At 37.1% G+C, this 24,825-nt stretch overlaps 1 long non-coding RNA gene and 1 other non-coding gene across 2 annotated transcripts in view; one reads left to right on the plus strand and one right to left on the minus strand.

Moving 5' to 3' along the window:
• Positions 1–24,825, minus strand: part of Gm13912 — a 107,604-nt gene that overhangs the window by 55,224 nt on the left and 27,555 nt on the right. The window lies entirely within an intron of this gene.
• On the plus strand, positions 18,890–19,030 carry LOC115489622. The gene has a single exon (XR_003954206.1). It is a non-coding gene; the product is annotated as a small nucleolar RNA SNORA48 (small nucleolar RNA).

A 24,825-nucleotide genomic window follows, 5' to 3' on the forward strand; every position in this document is an offset into this window, starting at 1 on the left:
TTCCTCTGTTGAGGGGCATCTGGGTTCCTTCCAGCTTCTGGCTATTATAAATAAGGCTGCTATGAACATATTAATTGTTGAGCTATGGGTGTTTGTTCAGAAGGTGGTCTCTTGTGCCAATGATTTCAAGGCTATTCCCTACTTTCTCTTCTACCATATTTAATATATCCATTTTATTTTGAGTTCTTTGTTCCACTTGGACTTGAGTTTTGAGCAGTGTGACCAATATGAATCTATTTGCATTCTTCTACATACAGACATCCAGTTAGACTAGTGCCATATGGTGAAGAATTTTTCTTTTTTTCTATTTTTCCCCATTGTATAGTTTTGGCTTCTTTGTCCAAAATCAAGTGACCACAGGTTTACTTCTGGTTCTTCAATTTGATTCTGTTGATTAATCTGTTTTGTTGTTGTTGTTGTTTTGTTTTGCTTTGTTTTTATTTGTTTTGTTTGTTTCGTTTTTATTTTTGTCAATATCATGTGGTTTTTAGTATTATTGTTCTGTAGTACAACTTGAAATCAGGGATGGCAATTCTTTTTTTTTTAACTTCAGCAAACTTTTATTTTAATAAATTGGTATCAAAACTTCTTTTCCAAATTATTTTGTAGCAAATTCCTGAGGTGTTTTTTTTTTCTTTAACTCTTTTTTTTATTATATATTTTCTTCATTTATATTTTGAATGCTATCCCAAAAGCCCCCTATACCCTCTCCCATCCTGCTCCCCAACCCACCCACTCCTGCTTCCTGGCCCTGGCATTCCCCTGTACTGGGGCATATAATCTTCAAAGACCAAGAGCCTCTCCTCTCAATAATGGCCGACTAGGCCATTTTCTGCTACATATGCAGCTAGAGACACAATCTCTGAGTGTACTGATTAATTCATATTGTTATTCCTCCTATAGGGTTGCAGACCCCTTCAGCTCCTTGGGGTCCCTGTGTTCCATAAAATGGATGACTATCAGCATCCTCTTCTGTATTTGCCAGGCACTGATTTAGGTATCCGGGGTACTTTCTTTTCCATATGAAGTTGAATATTATTCTTTCCAGGTCTGTAATATATTGTGTTGGAATTTGGATAGAAATTGTGTTGAATCTATAGATTGCTTTTGATAAGATGCCCAATTTATTAACTTAATCATTCTGATCTATGAACATGGGAGATCTTTTCATCCTCTGATAATCATCATCAATTACATTCTTTGAAGACTTAAGATTCTTGTCATACAGGTATTTCACTTGCTTTGTTAAGAGTTACACCAAGATATTGTATATTATTTGTGGCTATTATGAAGGGTATTATTAGGCTTTCCTAACTCCTTTCTCAGCCCACTCATCATTGGTATAAAAGAGAGATACTGATTTTTTTTTTAATTTAACTTTTTGAGCTACTTTGCTAAAGGCAATAATCAGCTGTATGGGCTATATTGTTGCTACTTACTTATGCAATCATGTCACCTGCAAATAGCAATACTTTGACTTCTTCCTTTCCAGTTCATATCCTTTTGATCCCCATTAGTTTTTTTTTTTTTTTTTTTTTTTTTTTTTGGTTGTTGTTGTTGTTTGCTTTTTGTTTTGTTTTGTTTTGTTTTGTTTACCGATCTGGCTAAAACTTCAATTACTGTATTAAAGAAATAAGGAGATATTGGACAGGCTTGTCTTGTCCCTGATTTTAGTGGAATTGCTTTAAGCTCCTCTTCATTTTATTAGATGTTGACTATTGGTTTTCTGGAAATTGCCTTTATTATATTTAGGTCTGCACATTGTATCCCTGATCACTCCAACATATGTATAGAGAAAGAGTGTTGGCTGTTTTCAAAGGATTTTTTTTATCATCTAAGATGATCATACTTTTTTTCTTTTCGTTTGTTTATATTGTGGACTAAATTGATGATGGCTCTCTAATCATGGTGGATGATGATTTTGTTGTGTTCTTGGATTCAGTTTGCAAGTATTCTATTGAGTATTTTTTCAAGTAGTTTGTTTGTTTGTTTTTGTTAATAGCATGTGGTTTTTAGTACTATTGTTCTGTAGTACAGCTTGAAATCAGGGATGGCAATTCTTGTTTTTTTTAACTTCAGCAAACTTTTATTTTAATAAATAGATATCAAAACTTCTTTTCCAAATTATTTTGCAGCAAATTTCTTTTGTTCTTCTTGTTCTTTTTTCTTTCACTCTTTTTATTAGATATTTTCTTCATTTACATTTCAAATGCTATCCCAAACCCCCCTAAACCCTCCCCCCACCCTGCTCCCCAACCCACCAAAAAATGAGATCTTTGCATCAATGCCCACAATTGAAATTCATCTGAAATTTTCTCCATAATTACACAATATTACTTTTATGTACAAAGCAAACTTAAATTTAGCCCAAATGAGCTTGCTAAAATGATTTTTTAAAAATAGGGTTGTTTAACAATGGCTAGTTCTCAAGTTTTAGAAATAGAGTGAATAATGCCCGTATTTCTTGTGATATTTCTGATTCTTTACTCATAAAGATAGTTTCAATTAACGCCTGAGATTCTTTGTATCCTTTCTATCCCAACCAGAATATTCAGATACATCCTACAACCACATCTTCATTTTTTAATTAATAAAAATAAATACATATTTTTAATTTTAGATTTATCAGCAAAAATTTCCATAGTCACTGCTTAGCGTTGTTTTCAATTTCTGAATTCTTTATTCAGTAACTGTGTCGAGGTGAAAGAATCCCTTATAGGGAAGTTTGTACTTTCTTTCCATCATGTGTGTCCCAGTGATAAAGCTCAGGTCTCTGGGCTTGGTAAAAAAATATCACACACAAAGCTATCTTGTCAGCCCTACTGGTCTTGTTGTAGTTCATTCATCACTAATCTTTCAGTTTCTCTTTTAGTTATTAGTTGATTATGTATCTAAGCAACTATGCATCCTATTGTTTAATTGTTGAGTCATTTTGTCTTAACACTTGGTCTTTTAATTTTTCTTCTTGCAATGAGAGAATATTTTTAGTAATTTTCCCCATTTTTTAGTTGCAACAGCCATCTCTTCATCTAACATAGAAAATTATTTTCCCCTATTCTTCTGATAACCATACATACAACATTGTAACATAATATTTCTCTGTTTGTACTCATGGTTTCACATGGACCATAAGAATCATGCAATTTCACATTCATGACCAAAAGAAAATGGATAGCCCACATTGAACCAACAATGCAATTCTGTCTCTGGGAGAAAGAGAGATATAAAATTTCACCCAGATCAGTTGATTCTCCCTGTTTGAATTACTGTAGTTATGATTTCCACTTTGTAGTAACAGGATAGCAGAAAATCAGTAACATGCAGAGAAAGTTAGGGATGAGAAAGAATAGTGAGACATGATGTGTTCTGGAATGTTTGGCTATGGTGGGGAGATTTTTTCTTTTTCCAAATCAAGATGGAAACAGGGCAAAATGCAGAAAATCCCATTTTTTATTAAGCTACCTTAGTTCAATTTCTGTTTCTTGAAAGCAAAGACTATAGATAAACCAAATACTAAGTTTTAGAATCCTCTAAACACTTCTTGCTCCTATATCAAGAATATGTAGTAATCGCTATTTGGAAGCTTTAAATTTCTTCATTATTGAGAAATAAAATTTATTTGGGGTCATGTTAAGCTTTGAACAGTGAGAAAGTTTTTTATTGATTGCTCATTCATAGAGTAATCTATGCACAAAGACCCAGGACCATGTCTTTTAGTGCATATCTTCTCTATTTATTCTGTAAACATTTCATCTCTCATCTTAGAAATTAACCTTTGTGATAGAAAGTGTTTCCACTTCTGCTGATCAGGAAGTAAATATTCTAATATTTATTTGCTTTTTCCAAGACTGCATTGTTCTCTAGTGCAGGGAAAAGGAACTTATAGATCCCACTTCCAACAGGAAGACAGGACATAAAGTGAGGGTGGGGTTGACATTGCACAGTCACATCTCTGACCCATAATTGTTTCTGTCTGATGGAAATGGAGAGAAGCCTGAGGAAAGAAGGTCCAGCAACAGGCCCAAAGTGGGATCCAGCTCTAGGGGACATCCCAAGTGACACTATTACACTATTACTGAGGCTATGGAGCGCTCACAAAAAGGGACCTATCATGACTACCCTCTGAAAGATGCAGCAAGCAGCTGAAATAATCAGATGCAGATATTTGTAGAAAAGAAGCTGCTGACCCCTGTTGTTGAATTTTAGCTTCATCTTAACAGTAAAAATATTCATCAAAACACAATACTAAAAACAAATCATCTTGGTAGCAATATATCAGTTGCCACCAATTAGTATGCTAATATCCAGCATACCTATTAATATCAAGCACAAATGGGTCATTACTAATGCTTTTTACCCCACTTTCTATTGCTGGGACAAAAACTCTAATCCATAGCAACTTGTAGAAGAAAAGGTTTATGCCATCTTATAGATTGTAGTTCATCATCTGGGGAGGTGAGTGCAGGAGCATAAGTTAGGAACCTGGAGACTAGTACTAAAGCAGAGGCTTAGGAAACATGCTTTTTCTATTTATTTTTTTATTTTTTAGCTTTCTCCTCATGGCTTGCTCTGCCTGCTTCCCTATATAGCCTAGTTCCACCACCTCAGGTGTTTCAGCATGCCCAGCAGGTTGGATCTACCCATATCAAACATTAATCAAGAGTAAGCTCTACATATATGTCTATAGGAAATCTGATGGAGAAATTTTTTTAATCATCAAACCAATAAATAAAACAATAAAAACACCTTTCTGAAAAAGTCAACTTGATGCCTTTGAATACTTCTTAATAAAAAACAAAGGTTTTTTTAATTGAAGTTACGAGAATGGAAGGTGAGGTGATATGTATTCTTGTCATGGTACATATTTTTTAATGAACTTCCAGTATTACAAGTAATGGAAATGTACTATATTCATTCCCATTAACATAAAGAGTAATACAAAGACAATGCTATTTTTAAACAAGGTCTGAAAGTGCTATCCAAATAATAAACCATGAGACAGAAATAAAAAACTTGACTACTGAATACAAAATAAAATTACTATAGTTTGCAAGTGGTGAAAAATATATAAAGAAATATAAAACAATGGAGAAGATATTTTCTTTTTTCTTTTTTTTTTCATTTTTAATTAGGTATTTAGCTCATTTACATTTTCAATGTTATCCCAAAAGTCCCCCATACCCACCCACCCCCAATCCCCTACCCACCCACTCCCCCTTTTTGGCCCTGGCGTTCCACTGTACTGGGGCATATAAAGTTTGCGTGTCCAATGGGCCTCTCTTTCCAGTGATGGCCGACTAGGCCATCTTTTGATACATATGCAGCTAGAGTCAAGAGCTCCGGGGTACTGGTTAGTTCATAATGTTGTTCCGCTTATAGGGTTGCAGATCCCTTTAGCTCCTTGGCTACTTTCTCTAGCTCCTCCATTGGGAGCCCTGTGATCCATCCATTAGCTGACTGTGAGCATCCATTTCTGTGTTTGCTAGGCCCCAGCATATTCTCACAAGAGACAGCTATATCAGGGTCCTTTCAGCAAAATCTTGCTAGTGTATGCAATGGTGTCAGCGTTTGGATGCTGATTATGGGGTGGATCCCTGGATATGGAAGTCTCTACATGGACCATCCTTTCATCTCAGCTCCAAACTTTGTCTCTGTAACTCCGAGAAGATATTTTCTTACATTTAGCTTATCTTCAGATAAAATTTTATAGTCTAATCTAATATCTACATCAGATGTTTTATCATGTATCAAGCACAGTACAGGATGTATGCTCAAAGTATTTTAGTGGGTGTTCCTGGTGCTATAATTATAGCAATCTGAAAACACATTTATCAAAACTATTCTTTAGTTTACACAGATATAAATACCACCAGTGCATATGTATATCATAATATGGAGCCTTGTAAAAAATTATAAGATATTTTATTATATAGATTCTACTAGGTTAAGTTATGGTGACAAATCCCTCTCCTGAATAAAAATTGGTATTTTTCTTACACTTGCCATACATTTGCAGTCAAGTGGCAAGAGACTTTGTACATATGTATTCATTCAGAGGCAATATATTAGTATGCTCTGTGGTGTCTGTAACAATGAAAATGAAAATGAAAAAATATTCATAATATGAAGGAAATATGTAGCACTAGTCTTGAGTATCAATTATTTTGCTTAATAGAGTTATCTGTAATTTAATCCATTTTCCTGTTTGATTGTTTGGTTTCTTTTTTGTTTGTTTTGGTTTGTTTTTTTTTTTTTTTTTTTTTTTTTGGTTTTTTTTTTCGGTTTTTTTTTTTTTTTTTTGTTTTTTGAGACAGGGTTTGTTTGTATAGCCCTGGCTGTCCTGGAGCTCACTTTTTAGACCAGGCTGGCCTCGAAATCAGACATTTGCCTTCCTCTGCCTCCTGAGTGCTGGGTTAAAGGCGTGCACCACCACGCCCGGCTCATTTTCCTGTTTTTTTGAAAACCATTTTGTTGATCTATGTGACTTTCACATCATGCACCTCAAACTCGTTCATCTCTCCATCCTTTTATATATGCTCTGTACCCTTGCAACCTCCCCTTTGAAAGAAAATAAAATAAGACAAAATAAAAATATAAAAAATCAAACCAAATCAAATCAAAAACCAAAACAAATTGTTGTAAAATCTGTAGTGTATCAGTGTGCCACACAGTGTACTTTGGCCACATATCTTCAACTATAAATATTCATTTGGGTCTACAGGAATAGTTTTTTTTACATGTGCCAGCAGATCATAGATAAGATAGACATTGTAATGGAACAAAAAGCCCTAGATATGGGACTGGAAAATAGCTGAAATTGTCAGCCAACCAGGACTCCTGCACCAGCACCATCAGATTAAAATCTCCAGTCAACTCCTTCTGAGTGTGGTGGTTTGCAAGGTATAGGGACAGCTCAATATGGTGCCTTAGGCAGCAGTCTGAGCCATCTGCATGGCCTTTGGTGGTAACAAAGACCTAGGATGTCAACACTGTCTGGTTCTTATGGGACCATGGACCCAGATGCATCCCCCATCAGCAGCATGGGCCTGGATGTCCCCATTACTACAGATGGCAGTGTAGGATACTCAGTCAGAATGCCATGCCCCCCGCCATTGGCAGCACAGCCCTTAGATAGCCATATCATCTCAAGTGTCAGCCTAGAGAAAGGTCATCTTTTTGACTTTTAGTAATACCTTGGGCCATAGATATTGACACAGACCCTGGTTGCATCAGGACCATAGACCCAAACATGACCCATGGAAGCTACTCAGGCCTGAACATTACCATGGCTTCTTCATATGTCCTCACATCCATCTAGTCTCCACTTCTACCTCTCTTCAATGTATGAAACCCCTATCTTCACTTTCTGTAAAACCTCGCCATTCTGTACTCCATCTTTACCATCTCTCCATTGCAATTCATTTGTCTTAAAGACACTTTTGCCTGGTGCTTGGCTATCTTTCTTCTGACTGTCACAGTCCAGCAAGCCTGTGGCAGGTGCTTGGGTGACTTTCTTCCAGCCAACCCAGTCAGTGTGGCCCAGGCAGGAGCTGTTATGTTTATTCTAACATAAGGTTTATTTTGTCTTTAAAGATGAATATAATTTTGGTATATATATACATATATATATATACATATATATATATATATATATATATATATATATATATATATATACATAGCACAATTTCTTTATCTATTTCTCTCTTAGCCGATATCCAGACTGATCTAATATGTTGCCTATTTTAGATTTAAGGACATAAATTTTTTACAAGAAAAAGGAAGGTCTTTGAAAAAGTCCATCATAATGTCATGATAAAAGCCCAGAAGAAACATACCATATTTACAATGGTAGCCAATAATATACTAAGTACAAAAATAAATAATTAAATCTTGAAAACAAGTAATCCCTATCCAATCTTACTCTATATGGTACTTAACATCTTAGCTAGAGCAATAAGAAAAAGAAATAAAAAGGTATAATAATAGGAAAGAAAGAGAAATGTATCCCTATTGGGAGATGGCATGACCCTCGACTTATAAAACACCAAGTCTCTTAGATCTGATAAATACTTTTAGCAGTATGCATATTTTCTATATACCAATAACAAATATGTCATGAAAGAAATCAGTCAGGGAAAAAAATCAATTCTGTCATGATAACTTCAACCAAATGTACTTAGGAATGAGTCTAACAAAAAGAAGTAAAAGGCCAATGTAACTGAAACATTAAACATAGAAATTTGATATACTAGAAGATGGAAAGACTTCTAGTGTTCATGAATTGCCAGAAGTAATGCTTTGGAAATGACTATATTACTAAAATTAAGTTACAGATTCAACACAAACTGCATTAACATTTGAGAAACATTGTTTACAGAATTAGTGAAGACAATATTAGAGGTCATATGCAGGTAAAAAATAGTCAACATAATCCTAAGCAGAAAGATAAGTGTTGGTGGTACCTAACCTCAACTTATATTACAGAGACACATTAACAAAAACTTTATGTTATAGCATAAAAGCAGATATGTAGACCAGAAGAACAGAAAGGGAGTGCATAAAGACCACAAAAGTACTTCCACATAAAATTTGGCAAAAGTATCAAGAAATTACATTAAATGAAAGATAGTATTTTAAGCTTTGGTAGACTAGATGTTCATGATTTTTACATTTAAACACTGAATATCTATCTATCTATCTATCTATCTATCTATCTATCTATCTATCTATCTATCTATCTACTGATACTGCTAGCAGAGTATATTGATAAATGACAGCTTATCTCAATATTTTAATCTATAGGCAAAATAAACTATTTCTTCTCCAAGTTGCCTTTGGTCATAGTGTTGACTGAAGAGATAAACAGCAAACTAGACCAAAAGAAATCAAGGTTACTCGGCATCATCAGAACCCAGTTCCCCTGCTACAGCAAGTCCTGGGTAACCCAACACACTGGAAAAGTAAGACTCGGATTTAAAATCACATCTAATGATGATGACAAAGGAATTTAAGAAGAACATAAATAACTGCCTTAAATATATACAGGAGATAACAGGTAGAAGCCAATAAAGAAGTAACACAAAAATCCTTTAAAGAATTACAGGAAAACACAAACAAACAGCTGAAGGAATTGAATAAAACCACCCAGGATCTAAAAATGGAAATATAAGCAATAAGGAAATCACATAGGAAGGCAACACTGGAGAAAGAAACACTAGGAAAGAGATCAGGAGTCATAGATACAAGCACTACCAACAAAATGCAAGAGATAGAAGAGAGAATCTCAGGCAGAAGATACCATAGTAAACATGGACACAACAGTCAAAGAAAATGAAAAAAGCTCCTAACCCAAAACATCCAGGAAATCCAGGATACAATCAGATGACCAAACTTTAGGATATTACATATAGAAGAGAGTAAAGATTCCCAACATAAAGGGCCAGTAAATATCTTCAACATAATTATAGAAGAAAACACCCTAACCTTAAGAAAGAGATACCCATGAACATAGAGGAATCCTACAGAACTCCAAATAGACAGCATCAGAAAACAATTTTCTCCTGTCACATAATAGTCAAAACACCAAATGCACAAAATCAAAGAAAGAATATTAAAAGCACTAAGGGGGAAAGATCAAGTAATATAAAGGCAGGCCTATCATAATTACACCAGATTTCTCTCCAGAGACTCAAAAAGCCAGAAGATTCTGGGAAGATGTCATACAGACCCTAAGAAAATACAAATGCCACCCCAAGCTACTATACCCAGCAAAACTATCAATTAACATAGATGTAGAAACCAAGATATTCCATGGCAAAACCAAATTTACACAATATCTTTCAGCAAATCTTTCCAGCTCTACAAAGCATAATAGAGGGAAAACTCCAACACAAGGACAGAAACTACACCTTAGAAAAAGCAAAAAAGTAATTTCTTTCAACAAATCCAAAAGAAGAAAGCCATACAAACATAATTTCACCTCTGAGAACAAAAATAAATAACAGGGAACAACAATAACTTTTCCTTAATATCTCTTAACATCAGTGGACTCAATTCCCCAATTAAAAGTCATAGACTAAAAGATTGGATAAGTAAATAGGTCCCATTATTTTGCCTCATAGAGGAAATGCATCTCAGTGACAAAGACAGAAACTACCTCAGAGTAAAAGGCTGGAAAAAAATTCCCAAGCAAATGGTCCCAAGAAACAAGATGGAGTAGCCATTTTAATATCTAATAAAATCAACTTTCAACCAAAAGTTATCAAAGAAGATAAGGAAGGACACTTCATACTTGTCATAGGAAAAATGTATCAAGAAGATCTCTCAATTCTGAACATCTATGCTCCAAACGCAAGGGCACCCACATTCTTAAAAGAAACTTTACTAAAGCTCAAAACAAACATGCCACCCCACATAATAGCGGAAGACTTTAACACCCACCTCACACAATAATAGCAGGAAACTTCAATACCCCACACTCTTTAATTGACAGAGCATGGAAACAGAAACAAAAAAGAGACACAATGAAACTAACAGAAGTTGTGAATCAAATGGATTAAACAGATATCTATAGAAAATTTCATCAAAAACCAAAAGAATATTATTTCTTCTCAGCAACTAATGGTACCTTTTCAAAAATTGGCCATAGAATTGGTAAAAACAAAAACAAAAACAAAAACAAACAAACAAACAAAAAACAGGATTCAACAGAGAATAGAAGATTGAAATATTCCCATGCATCCTAACAGATCTCTAAGAAATAAGGCTGGTCTTCAATAACAATGAAAACAACAGAAAGCGCACATTCACATGGAAGCTGAACAATGCTCTACTCAATGATAACTTGGTCAAGGAAGAAATAAAGAGAAAAATTAAAGACATTTTAAATTTTTAATGAAAATGAAGACACAACATATAAAAACTTATGGGATGCAATGAAACCAGTGCCAAGAGAAAAACACATAGCTCTGAGTGCCTCCAAAAAGAAACTGGAGAGAGCATGCATTAGCAGCTAGACAGGACATCTGAAAGCTCTACAACAAATAGAAGAAAATACACCCCAAAGGATTAAATGGCCGTAAATAATTAAACTCAGGACTGAAATCAAGCAAGTAGAAAGAAAAAGAGGTATACAAAGTATCAACAAAACCAAGATCTGGTTCTTTGAGAAATCACCAAGATTAACCCTTATCCAGACTAACAAGAGGGCAAAGAGACAGTATCCAAATTAACAAAACCAGAAATGAAAATGGAGTCAGAACAACAGAAACTGAGGAAATTCAGAAAAGCATTAGATCCTACTACAAATGACTGTACTCAGCAAAACTGGAAAACCTGGAAAAAAGGAACAATTTTCTAGACAGATAACAGGTATCAAATTTAAATCAGGATCAGATAAACCATCTTAAAAGCCCCATAGTGCCTAAATAAATAAATTCATTAATTAATTAATAAATATAGAAGCAGTCATTAAAAGTCTCCCAACCAAAAAAAAAAAAAATAATAATAAAAAAATAAAAAAATAAAAAAAAAAAAAAGCCCAGGACCAGATAGGTTTACTGCAGTACTGCAGAATTCTAGGAGACCTTCATAGAAAACCTAATACCAATACTCTTCAAACTATTCCACAAAATAGAAACAGAAGAAACATTGCCCAATTCATTCTATGAAACCTCAATTACACTCACAACTAAACCGCACAAAGTCTCAACAAAGAAAAAGAACATCAAAGCAATTTCACTTATAAATATCAATGTGAAAATACTTAATAAAATTTTTGCAAACTGAATATCCAAAAACGCATCAAATTGATCATCCATTATGAGCAAGTAGGCTTCATCCCAGGGATGCAGGAATGGTTCAGTATATGAAATCCATCAATATAATATGCTATACAAACAAACTCAGAGGAAAAAAAAAAAAAGATCATTACATTAGATGCTGAGAAAGCATTTGACCAAATTCAACAACCCTTCATGTTAAAAGTCTTAGGAAGATCAGAAATTCAAGTGCCATCAATGTAATTCACTATATAAACAAACTCAAAAAGGGGGTGTGTGATCATTTCATTAGACGCTGAGAAAGCATTGGACCAAATTCAACACCCCTTTATGCTAAAAGTCTTAGAAAGATCAGGAATTCAAGCCCCATACCTGAACATAGTAAAAGCAATATACAGCAAACCAGGAACGAACATCAAACTACATGGAGAGGAACTTGAAGGAATCCAAGTCTCTCCCTTCCTATTCACTGTAGTACTCAAAGTCCAAGGCAGAGCAATTAGACCACAAAAGGGGGTCAAAGGAATACAAATTGGAAAGGAAGAAGTCAAAAATCACTATTTGCAGGTGATATGATAGTATATTTAAGTGACCCCAAAATTTTCACCAGAGATCTCCTAAACCTGATAAACAGCTTTAGCAAAGTGGATTAAGATAAATTTGAGATTTACTCAAAGAAATCAGTAGCCTTCCTCTACTCAAAGGATAAGCAGGCTTAGAAACAAATTAGGTAAATTACACACTTCACAATAATCACAAAAAATATAAAATACCTTGGTGTGACTCTAACAAATCAAGTGAAAGAACTGTATGACAAGAACTTCAAGTCTCTGAAGAAATTATAGAAGATCTCAGAAGATGGAAAGATCTCCAATGCTCATGGATTGGCAAGATTAATATAATAGAAATGGCCGTCTTGCTGAAAGCAATCTACATATTCCATACAATCCCAAGCAAAATTCCAACTCAGTTCTTCATAGAGTCGAAAGGCAATTCTCAAAACATTTAGAATAACAAAAAGCTCAGGATAAAAAAAATTCTCAAAAATAAAAACATCTTCTGGGGGAATCACCATCCCTACCTCAAGTTGCATTACAGAAAAATTGTGATATAAAAAACAAACAAACAAACAAACAAACAAAGAAACAAAAAACCCTACATGGTGTTGATACAGAGACAGGCAGGCAAATCAATGGAAAAGAATTGAAGATCCAGAAAGGAAGCCATACACCTATAGTCACTTGATCTTTGGCAAAGGACCTAAAACCATCCAGTGGAAAAAAGACAGCATTTTCAAAAATGATGCTGGTTCAACTGGAGGTTAGCATGTAGAAGAATGCAAATCTATCCATACTTATTACCTTGTATAAAGCTCAAATTCAAGTGGATTAAGGACCTCCATATAAATCCAGATACACTAAAACTAATAGAAGAGAAAGTGAGGAAAAGCCCTAAACACATCTGCACTAGGGAAATTTTCTTGAAGTTTTTTTATGCTCTAAGATCAACAATCTACAAATGGGACCTCATAAAATTGCAAAGCTTCTAGAAGACAAAACATACAGTCAATAGGACAAACGGCACACAACAGATTGGGAAAAGAGGTTTACCTATCTTACATCTGATAGAGGGCTAATATTGAATGTATACAAAGAACTTAAGAAATTTGACTCCAGAGAATCAAATAACCCTATTAAAAATGGGGTGCCCCAGTGTAGGGAAATGATAGGACAGGGAAGCATGAGGGGGCGGATTGGTGAGCAGGGTGGGGGTGTTTTTAGAGTGGAAACCAGGAAAGAGGATAACAACTTAAAATTTAAATAAATAAAATATCTAGTAAAAATAAAATTAAAAAAAAACTGGAGTATAGAGCAAAACAAAGAATTCAAAACTGAGGAATATTGGATGGCTGAGAAGCATCTAAAGAAATGTCCAACAACCGTAGTCATCAGGGAAATGCAAATCAAAACAACACTGAGATTCTACCTCACACCAGTCAGAATGGCTAGCAACAAAAACTCAGGTGACAGTAGATTCTGGCAAGAATGTAGAGAAAGAGGACACTCTTCCATTGTTGGGGTGGGGGAGGGATTGCAAGCTGGTACAACCACTCTGGAAATCAGTCTGGAGAGTCCTTAGAAAATTGGACATAGTATTACCTTAGGACTCAGATATACCACTCCTGGGCATATACTCAAAAGATGCTCCAGCATATAACAAGGATACATGCTCTACCTTACTTATAATAGCCAGAAGCTGGAAAGAATCCTGATGTCCTTCAACAGAGGAATGGATATAGAAAATGTGGTACATTTACAGCTTGGAGTACTACTACTGTATTAAAAACAATGACTTCATGAAATTCTTAGGCAAATGGATCGAATTAGAAAATATCATCCTGAGTGAGGTAACCCAGTCACAAAAGAATACATATGAAATGCACTCACTGATAAGTAGATATTAGCCCAAAAGCTCAGGATACCCAAGTACAATTCACAGACCACATGAAGCTCAAGAAGAAGGAAGACCAAATTGTGGGCGCTTCAGTCCTTCTTAGAAGGAGGAACAAAATACTCAAGTGAGGATATACAGAGACAATGTGTAAAGCAGAGACTGCAGGAAAGGACATTCATGTACTGCCCCACCAGAGGATCCATCCCATTTGCAGATGCCAAACCCAGAAACTACAGAGGATACCAAGAAGTGCTTACTGACTGTTATAGCTGTTTCCTGACGAGCTCTGCCAGAGCCAGACAAATATAGAGGCAGATATTCATAGCCAACCATTGGACAGAGCATGGGTTTCGCAATGGAAGAGTTAGAGAGAGGACTGAAGAAACTGAAGGGGTTTGCAATCCATAAGAAGAACAACAATATCAACTAACTAGACCCCCCCCCCCCAGAGTTCCACCAACCAAAGAGTACACATAGAAGGACCTGTGGTTGCAGCTGCACATGTAGCGGAGGATGACCTTGTCAGGCATCAACAGGAGGAAAGGCCCTCTGTCCTATGAAAGCTTGATTCCCCAGTGTAGGAAAATGCTAAGGTGGGGAGTCTGGACTGGGTGGGTGGGTGGGGGAATACCCTCATATAAGCAGGAAGAGGGAGGATAGGCTAGGGGGTTTCCAGAGTGGAAAATGGAAAAAGGGATAACATTTGAAATGCCTGGCGAACATAGAAGTGGATGCTCACAGTCTGCTATTGGATGGAACACAGGGCCCCCAATGGAGGAGCTAGAGAAAGTACCCAAGAGCTGAAGGGGTCTGTAACCCTATAGGTGGAACAACAATATGAACTAACCAGTATCCCCAGAACTTGTGTCTCTAACTGCATATGTAGCAGAAGATGGCCTAGTCGGCCATCATTGGGAAGAGAGGCCGCTTGGTCTTGCAAACTTTATATGCCTCAGTACAGGGGAACACCAGGGCCAAGAAGTGGGAGTGGGTGGTAGGGGAGTTGGGGGTATGGGGGACTTTTGGGATAGCATTTGGAATGTAAATGAAGAAAATACCTAATTAAAAAAAGAGAGTTTAAAAAAAAGGAAAAAAAAAGCAAACTAGAAGGCCTATTCTCATGCAACAAATTCTAGTTAATTCAATGAGGCTTGAGTGGAATAATTTCTTCAGTTTATAATCTGAGTAATATCTGTGGTAAATAGGTGTTTGCTCACCTCTCCCCCTGAAAAGGCAAAATAAATTTATAGTCATATTATAGCTTATATATTTATGTTTATATCTGTATGTATATCTAAATTGATATATTATTTCTAATGCATTGAAAGGGATAATTTACCTTAATAAATTTTTTTGGAAAGTTGCCTATCATAAGTTGTTATATCCCCATATAACTACCCAAAATTTCATATTTAAAAATAAAACTATTATATCACATTTAGAACTAATGTGGTTTTTAGATAGATAATTTGTGCTAAAGAAATAACTGAAATATTAAGTATTGGACTCCAAAATATTGAAAGTATTGACTATCTTAACTATTACCACAAACAATTATAGGGTTGAAAAATACATCCTCAGAAGATATGTCAAAGTAAATAATACAGCTCTGCCAGAAAATGCAGAAATGGGAAAAAGTAATGTACAGAATTAGAAACACATGGCAAACTTTTTAAACAAAATGTTAAGCTTTTTGGGAAATAAATTTCAAAAATAGTCAATAGGTTTAAAGCAGTTAATATAGTGAATTTAAAATGAAGCAAATATTCTCTGACATTCTCAGAGGAAGTGAAACTCATAAAATCATCTCAGGATGTAATTCTGGATAAACAAATTCAGAGTTCTAAAAGAACCAGAGAATAGAATTTAAATTTAAATTTAATCCAATAGAATTTAAATATCAAATGTCCACTATGGCTTCATATGTTGAAAACTTGCTCTCCAGCTTTTGACACTTTTTGGGTGGGAGGTGGTGGGAATAATAGAAAGTAAGCTATAGTTAGAGGCAGAATGCCACTAGAGGTTGATTCCCCCCTCCCCACACACACTCTGCTTTCTTATTTCAAAGAGGTGGGCATCTTTACACCTCATATCCTATCTGCTAGCCAGTCAAGCTCTGTTTTACCTCAGGTCCAAAGCAATGTATGATTATCATTAATATAATTAAAGGTTATAATTTTTGAGCCATGATACATCTTTCATGGCTTAAGGTAAGTTTCACAAGTTATTTTCACAGCGATAAAAAAATAAATGTTTGTTTGATTTATGGCTCCACATGGGGCTGGAGACAGTAGAATCAAAAGTTCAAAGCAGAGACTGGAAACAACCTAGATGCCCCTCAACCAAAGAATGAACAAAGAAAATATGGTACATTTACACAATGGAATACTACTCAGCTACTAAAACCAAAGATATCCTGAAAATTTCAAGCAAATGGATAGAACTCATTCTGAGTGAGGTAACTCAGATCCAGAAAGGCACACATGGTATATACTCACTTAAAAATGGAGATTATTGGGTTTTTTTTAAAAAGATTTATTTTATTTATATGAGTACACTGTAGTTCTCCAGACACACCAGAAGGGGGAATCAAATATGTTTACAGATGGTTGTGAGCTACCATGTGGGTGTTGGGTATTGAAATCAGGACCTTTGGAAGAGCAGTCAGTGCTCTTAACCACTGAGCCATCTCTCCAGCCGGAGATTATTGATTATCAATAAAGTACAAGTTAACCTGGCTACAATCCACACATCCAAAGAAGCTAAGTAATGAAGATGGACCAAACAAGGATGCTTGAATCTGAGAAGAGGAAGTAAAAAGAATATCAGAGGTAGATAAAGGGATGAAAATAGGTGGGAAAGTATGGGGTCAGGAACATGGATGGGAATCAGGTACAAAGAGATATATTGGAGAGGTCTGGGAGAGAGAAATAAAACCGGTTGGAGCACAGGGCATCTCTGGGACAAACTGAAGACCTGGCTTGAGGGATGCTCCCTAAAGTCTATGGGGGTGACTCTAGCTGAGACTACTAGCATCTGGGGATATGGAACCTGAAGTGGCCACCTTCTGTAGCCAGATCAGACTTCCAGAGGAAGGAGGGGAAACACTAACCTGCCAACAAAACCTTAAAACCACAATTTGCTTTGCCTACAAGAAGTTCAGTAAAAAAGATGGAGCAGAGATTGAGGGAATGGCCAACCCATGGCAGGCCCAACAAGAGACTCATTTCATGAGAGAGAGCCCACCCGTGATACAATTAATGATACTGTTATGCTTACAGATAGGATCCCAACAACTATCTTCTGAGAGATTTATGGCCATTAGCTTGGTGTTTTTGTGGGAGTCCTTACAGGAGACCAAGTGTGTCTCTGACTCCTTTGCCTGCTCTTGAGACTGTTCTCTTCCTACTGGGTTGTCTTGTTTGGCCTCAATATAACGGTTTTGCCTCAGCTTTTTGTACCTTGCCTTTATTATTGCTGTCACTTTTTTCTTGCTCATTTCTGAAGGAAAATGGAGGGGGTGAGGATCTATAGGAGAGGGTTGGTGGGGGACAGCTGGGTAGGGTAAAGGGATGGGAAAATGTAGTCTTAATGTATTATATTAAGGAAGAATCTGTGTCAGTAGAGACAGGGAGTGCTCTTGGTAATAATCTTGACCCCAAGCCTCTAACTAGATACTAAGTCACAGTTCAGAACTTTCTGCTATTAAGCCATTGTGTGCTGAGTCAGAAAATAACTCAAAGTCTCCACATGAGAATTTTCAGAAGTACCACTTATCTTCCTTACAGATACATTGATGGCTATTTATTTCTATTGAGAGGCCTAGATTAAAATGGTAGGAAATAGCAAATTCTGAAAGTCAATAACATTAAAACACCTTGTCCTCTATCACAGTTGAATACTCATTTTTAATGTTGAGTTTCTGAAAATTTCATTTTTCTCAAACATCAGAGCATACACACCAATAACAATGACAAAAACATAATGAAAGAATTTAATAATTGTGTTCTTTTGGAATTATTTGGAAATATGTATTACAACTGGCCACATTTCTTGAAAAGGTATCTTAAATAATTAATATAGTTCACTGCTTAAACAAAAATTCCTTGAAAAGAAGATTCAACTTAATGACCTATAATTTGAAAGAAATTCTTTTAAAAAATTATTCAGTGTGTAATTGTACAGCGAAGTAAATATTCGAATTACTTTCAAGGCCATGAACATCATTAGCTGTTGAGCCATTGGCATAATTATAAACTTAGTTGTCTATATGTGCATACAACATGCCTATGCATATTTGTATTATACATATATTTGTGCATATGTACCTGTGTGCATGTGTACATGCATATGTTTGCATATATTTGTACAGTTTATATTATAAATCAATATTTCAAATTCATGATTGAGTGGGAGAAAAAGAAGGTGCTCAGAAAATATCCTTTTTAGTCTAATTGTAGATTTAAAAGACTCTACTTGTTTGGTTACATGTGAAATCTCCACTAATGGTAACAGTTTCTTCTTCTCTATTTCAGCACATACCTAAACATATAAGTCTAAGTCAAGACCATGAAATTATAGACACAGAAATCATCCAAAAATGTTCTTTATATGGATAACAAATATTGCATCATTTATTAAGGACAAAGTGTCCTCCCTGGCAATGGGCAAAGAGATACCTTGCTAGTGATGGTGTTCTATCAGTCAGGGGCAGAGCAGATGGCAATTCTTTGTTCATCCTAGCTTGGTGCCTGCCTTGGTGGCTGGAGCTGTCTTATGCTTAGGACTCATAAAATCACATCAAATCAAATCAAATCCAGGTATCACAGCTGGGGAAGAGGAAGGCAGATAGGGACCTGCTGATCACCATGCCACCCACAGACCTGCCATCCAGAAGGGACCTAGATACCTGCTTGTAGCTATTCTACATCACTTAGCATGAATGTAGTATGTCACCCAGAGGCCTGTAAACCACGTGGCCAGCCTACAGAAGGAACCACCATAATGTGTGAGTATGTGGTGGTCAAATAGGATAGAAAGAGTAATGGAACAACTTTAGCATTTTGAAGAGAGATGGAGCAGGAGACTTGAGGGCAAAGAGGAGTAGCCTGTTGTCACTATCCAGCCCTACCACCTGGGGCCATGCTTTGCTCCCAGCCTAGGCTGCTGCTGAGGGCCATTCTGGGTACATGGCTACAAAACAGCTGGGTTATCAGTGTCCATGACTCATATCACCACTAGAGAATATACTGATGCTCCTGGTTGGGTCAGCTGTAGGGAACCACAAGGATGTTCATAGGGTGTGCATTCTGGACGCATCCCTCACTGGATGCAGATAGCCCATGCAGCACAATGGGGCTGGCTCTGGTGGCAAGAGTGTGGGTGAGATGACCCTGCAAGCCTGTCAGTATGGGAAAGCTGACCTTACCATTTGTCTGCAGTGTGGGACCACAGACACAAAAGTGATGCTCTTGCCACACATTCCATCTCCAGCTCCTTGATACCTCTGATGGTCAGGAAAGCTACCCAGAGGGTCCTGAACTCATGAGAGCTATTTCTTCTCCTCACTAGCTGCAAAACTTGGAAGAAGTAGCCTTGGCCCTCAGCTATGGAGCAATGTAGAATTGATCCTGGTTAAGGGGGCATGAGTATGCCAAACCTGAGGTTAAAGGAGTAGGGAAGCTAGCTCTGCTGCTCCTCTGCCTTGAGTTGGAATGAGTATGGAGGTGATGCCCCCCCCCCACACACACACCTGCCAGCCCTTCATCTCCTGTACTATGCAGGAGATCTGTCCCTGAAGTCATGAGAGCCGGAGAGCTAGTGACTGTAACACATTACTTGGGCAACACAGTGGAGTTGGCCCTAATGACAAAGGCAGGGATGAGCCAGCCCCAAGGCTGTGAATGTGGTAGAGCTGTCTCAGCACCTCACAGGATGAAGCACTTGGGAGACTGGGCCTAGCTAGCATATTGGCTGAGAATCACAGTGGAGCTGGCTCTGGAGGCACAGATGTAGGTGAGGTGACTCTAAATCCATGAGAATAGGAGAGTTGACCTTGCTCCTGCCAAAGGCACCATTGGGTGACCTTGCAGGAACAGTACTATAGAACTTTCCTGGTGGTGTGGATAAGGGAGAGCCAGTGGCCTGACTAGCTCAGTTACCACCCAGGCCCAGATCCAGGGATCTGAATTGGCCTATGGCCAAATCTTTATCATCTTCAAATGCTTGTAATATGGGAAAGTTTTAGTACTGCTGTTTGAAAGCTTCAGGATCTACATGACACAGTGGAACTACAGGATAATTAGGAGTCCATATGAGGATTTAACTCTGATGGTGTCACAGAAGTCATAGATCTCAAACCAGATCAATGCTTCCTTGCAATAACCATTTTGCAATTGAAGATGTGTGGGACAGACACACTGTGACATACTACAATTTTCATGATGTTTTCTATAGTTGGTTTTTGTTGCTATTGCTTTCTCTCTCTCTCTCTCTCTCTCTCTCTCTCTCTCTCTGTGTGTGTGTGTGTGTGTGTGTGTGTGTGTGTGTGTGTGTGTGTTTATTGGGGTATGTTGCAAATGCAAAGGAGACTAGGAGATGAGCAGGACTGAGATACATGATGTGAAACTAACAAAGAATCAATAAGAAGTTAAAATATACTTAAAGATCAAAGTGTTAATCTTTTTTTATTCTGGACAATTAAAAGTCAAACTTCAAGATAACAATATCTACATTCTTGTCATAATGTGGTTGTAGGCATTGCATCATGAGATCATGTATGAAATAAAAATCATGGGAGCCCATCATGAAGAGCATTGCTCCAATATATGCCTACTTGCTCTTGCAGATTGCTACATAAATGTATTCACAAGTCTTTCATTTCCACGATGCGGTTTAACCCACATGACTCCCTAAATGGACTCATCTCTAAATACTGCTACTGCATGGACATTCTCACACGTTTACTTTAGGAGACATACCTCAGATATGCCAGAAAACATCCCTACATCAGTATTATCACATGTGCTTTTGTCAATTTCATACCTTTTCTGGTGTTCAAAGAGTTCATTAAATAATTCCATATGACTTCTGCCTTAAGAATCACAAGTAAGGTAACCTTAAAGATGGGAAAATTTTATTATTAAGAAACCAGTGTAGCTTCTGTTTCATTTGTACATTTTACTGATCAATCTAGAAAGTAATATATATGTATATATATATGTATATGTGTATATTTATATATTTTCAAACTTGTGCTATAAAATACAATTAATGTTGTTATATATATATATAAATATAATAATTGTATTTTATAGCACAAGTTTGAAAATACATTTTCTACTTTATCTTAAAATTATCTCTATTTATAAATATGCTTTATAAAGATTAATATTTTTCTAGTTACTTCTTAAATATAATTAAAGACCTTTCCAATTCTTTTCCACTGTCTGAGCTAATTAGAGCTAAATTAGTGATATTTGCTAAATTACTAACATTTAATTTAATGGGAAAATATTCTCTTGTGGAATACAAGGAGTTTGTAATTCTAAGCAATTAGCTACCTTTTTCTCAAATAATATTAAAACTATAGTTTCATGTTACAAGCCTCCCATATAAAGTTATAGAATACACAGTTGAATCCCCTTAAACTTCTAATATGTTGAAACCTGATAGAATATGAAGTGCTACTATAGGCTCACAATTTGTCAAAGTTCTGCATCTTTCAGAGGTGATACCTAGCTATTAGGGCCAAGTAAAAGAACATCTCTTGTACTGGCTAGTTTTGTGTCAACTTGACACAGCTGGAGTTATCACAGAGAAAGGAGCTTCAATTGAGGAAATGCCTCCATGAGATCTAACTGTAAGGCATTTTCTCAATTAGTGATCAAGGGGGAAAGGCCCCTTGTGGGTGGGACCATCTCTGGGCTGGTAGTCTTGGGTTCTATAAGAGAGCAGGCTGAGCAAGCCAGAAAAGAACATTCCTCCATGGCCTCTGCATCAGCTCCTGCTTTCTGACCTGCTTGAGTTCTAGTCCTGCATCCTTTGGTGATCAACAGCAGTATGGAAATGTAAGCCGAATAAACCCTTTCCTCCCCAACTTGCTTCTTGGTCATGATGTTTGTGCAGGAATAGAAACCCTGACTAAGACAAATTGGTACCAGGAGTGGGGTATTCCTGTGACAACCTGACCATGTCTTGGGGAGGACTGTGGAAGGACTTTGGAACTTTGGGCTTGAAGATCCATCCGTTGTTAAGAGGTCTGTCGGGTGTTGTGTAGGAGCTTGGAAGATAATGTTGAGAACACTGCAGAAGATGGAGGTCTGGTTTGTGAAATTTCAGAGGGAAAATTAAAGACTCTTTTCAGGGCCATTGCTGTTTTGATTGTGAAGATTCTGTAGTTCTGGTTAGCTGGGGCTGATGAATCAGCTGTGATTAACAAGATACCAGAACTACCAAAGCAAAAACTTTGCATTACTGGGACTATTGATGCTGGTTAGCTGGAGCTAAGAAATTAGCGGTGATTAAGAAGAGACCAGCATCATTGAGGTGACATCTTCTGGGAAGTGTTTTCTGAAAGCACAAAGAGGCTGTGTTCCAGAGATGGCCAAGGTTGTACTCCTGCTGCAGCGGGACTTGGTAATATGTAAGGGTCACCCAGGTGGTACTGGTTTTGAAGGCATGAAGGGGTCACGCAAAGCAGCTGAGGCTCGGCACTGTGAGAGGCCATGGAAGGCCATTGGTGAAGGTGCAGCCTCGGTTGCAATTAAAGTCCCAGGATTGAAAGGGTCATGCAGTGTTTTGGAGATGCCAGTACCATGAGATGACCACCAAGAGCAGCAGCAGCAGCAGTGGAGTACAGGCAGCTGGAGCCTAGAGGACGACGCATGTGCTACAAAGGGCATGGCTGGAGAAGTGACCCATGCCCTTGGAGGAGCCCAGAAGATCGTGAGTTGGATCCCAGACATTGGACGGTTGGAGATTGACTTTTGCTTTTGATTGTGACTGTGCCTTGATATTTTCCCTCTTGAAGGAAGAAACTGTTTTAGTGGAGCCCACAGTTAAGAGACTTTTAATTGTAAAAAGACTTTGGATTTTAAAAGAGATGGATATTTTTAAGAATATGTAAAGACTGTGGGACTTTTAAAGTTATTTAGATCTTGGGGATGAATAAGATTGTAAGGGTTGAGGCTTACTAGTGATGGTTTTGTGTGTCAAGTTGACAAGGGGTCAATTGTACTGGCTAGTTTTGTGTCAACTTGACACAGCTGGAGTTATCACAGAGAAAGGAGCTTCAGTTGAGGAAATGCCTCCATGAGATCTAACTGTAAGGCATTTTCTCAATTAGTGATCAAGGGGGAAAGGCCCCTTGTGGGTGGGACCATCTCTGGGCTGGTAGTCTTGGGTTCTATAAGAGAGCAGGCTGAGCAAGCCAGAAAAGAACATTCCTCCATGGCCTCTGCATCAGCTCCTGCTTTCTGACCTGCTTGAGTTCTAGTCCTGCATCCTTTGGTGATCAACAGCAGTATGGAAATGTAAGCTGAATAAACCCTTTCCTCCCCAACTTGCTTCTTGGTCATGATGTTTGTGCAGGAATAGAAACCCTGACTAAGACATCTCTGAAGGTGTTTTGTCCCTAATCTCTTGCTCTCTCTCTCCACTTCCTTTTGACTACTGTTGCCTCACAACAGTTTCAGAAACATGAATTCTACCATGACTGAAAATCCTAAAATTCAACCCAAAGAAACCCTTTCTTTCTCATGTTCCTTATGTCAGCTGTTTGGTCACAGGGACTAAAATCAAAAATTAGCTAACACAAATCCTAAACTCAAAATATTCTGGTATTAGAGGTAGAGATCTGGGGAGACAAGTAGACCATAAAGTTGAAATGCTAATGAATGTAAGACCTGAGTTGTTATTCCAGGGACAAGACCTTTAGTCTTGATGGTATAAAAGTAGTGTGCTCAATAATTGTGAAAAATGCACACTTTTCAGGATTTTTAGCTAAGACTTAGTGTAAGCATTTATACTGTGAGAACCATATTATAAGGACTAATGCTCCATGCCTAGAGAAATCGTCTCAAGTTTATTATGCAAATTCCCGTCGGTCCCATAGCTAGTAACTGACCTCTTGATTACTGGTGTAAGCCACTTAACATGTATGTCATGCTAGCATCAGAACATCACAGAGAAAGTAAAAGATAAGTACTTCAAGTGTCAGGGGAATAATTGCAAATTAAGGTGAATTTATATTTTTTTTTCTTGCTCCAAATTTTGGAATATTTAACTCCAAATAAATACCTGGATGTGATCCTCTTTGCCAGATTGGCCCCAGTCTTCAATACATCGGCCTAGAAAAACCTCCACAGCATATTAAAAATGGTATGGGGGGCTGGGCAGTGGTGGTGCAACGCCTTTAATCCTAACACTTGGGAGGCAGAGGCAGGCAGATTTCTGAGTTCGAGGCCAGCCTGGTCTACAGAGTGAGTCCAGGACACAGAGAAGCCCTGTCTCAAAAAAACAAAACAAAACAAACAAACAAAAAAATGGTATGGGGGATTGACTAAATTTTAGGCAGTACTTTATTATC

This window comes from Mus musculus, chromosome 2 (genome assembly GCF_000001635.26).
Source record: "Mus musculus strain C57BL/6J chromosome 2, GRCm38.p6 C57BL/6J".
NCBI classification, from domain to species: Eukaryota; Metazoa; Chordata; class Mammalia; order Rodentia; family Muridae; genus Mus; species Mus musculus.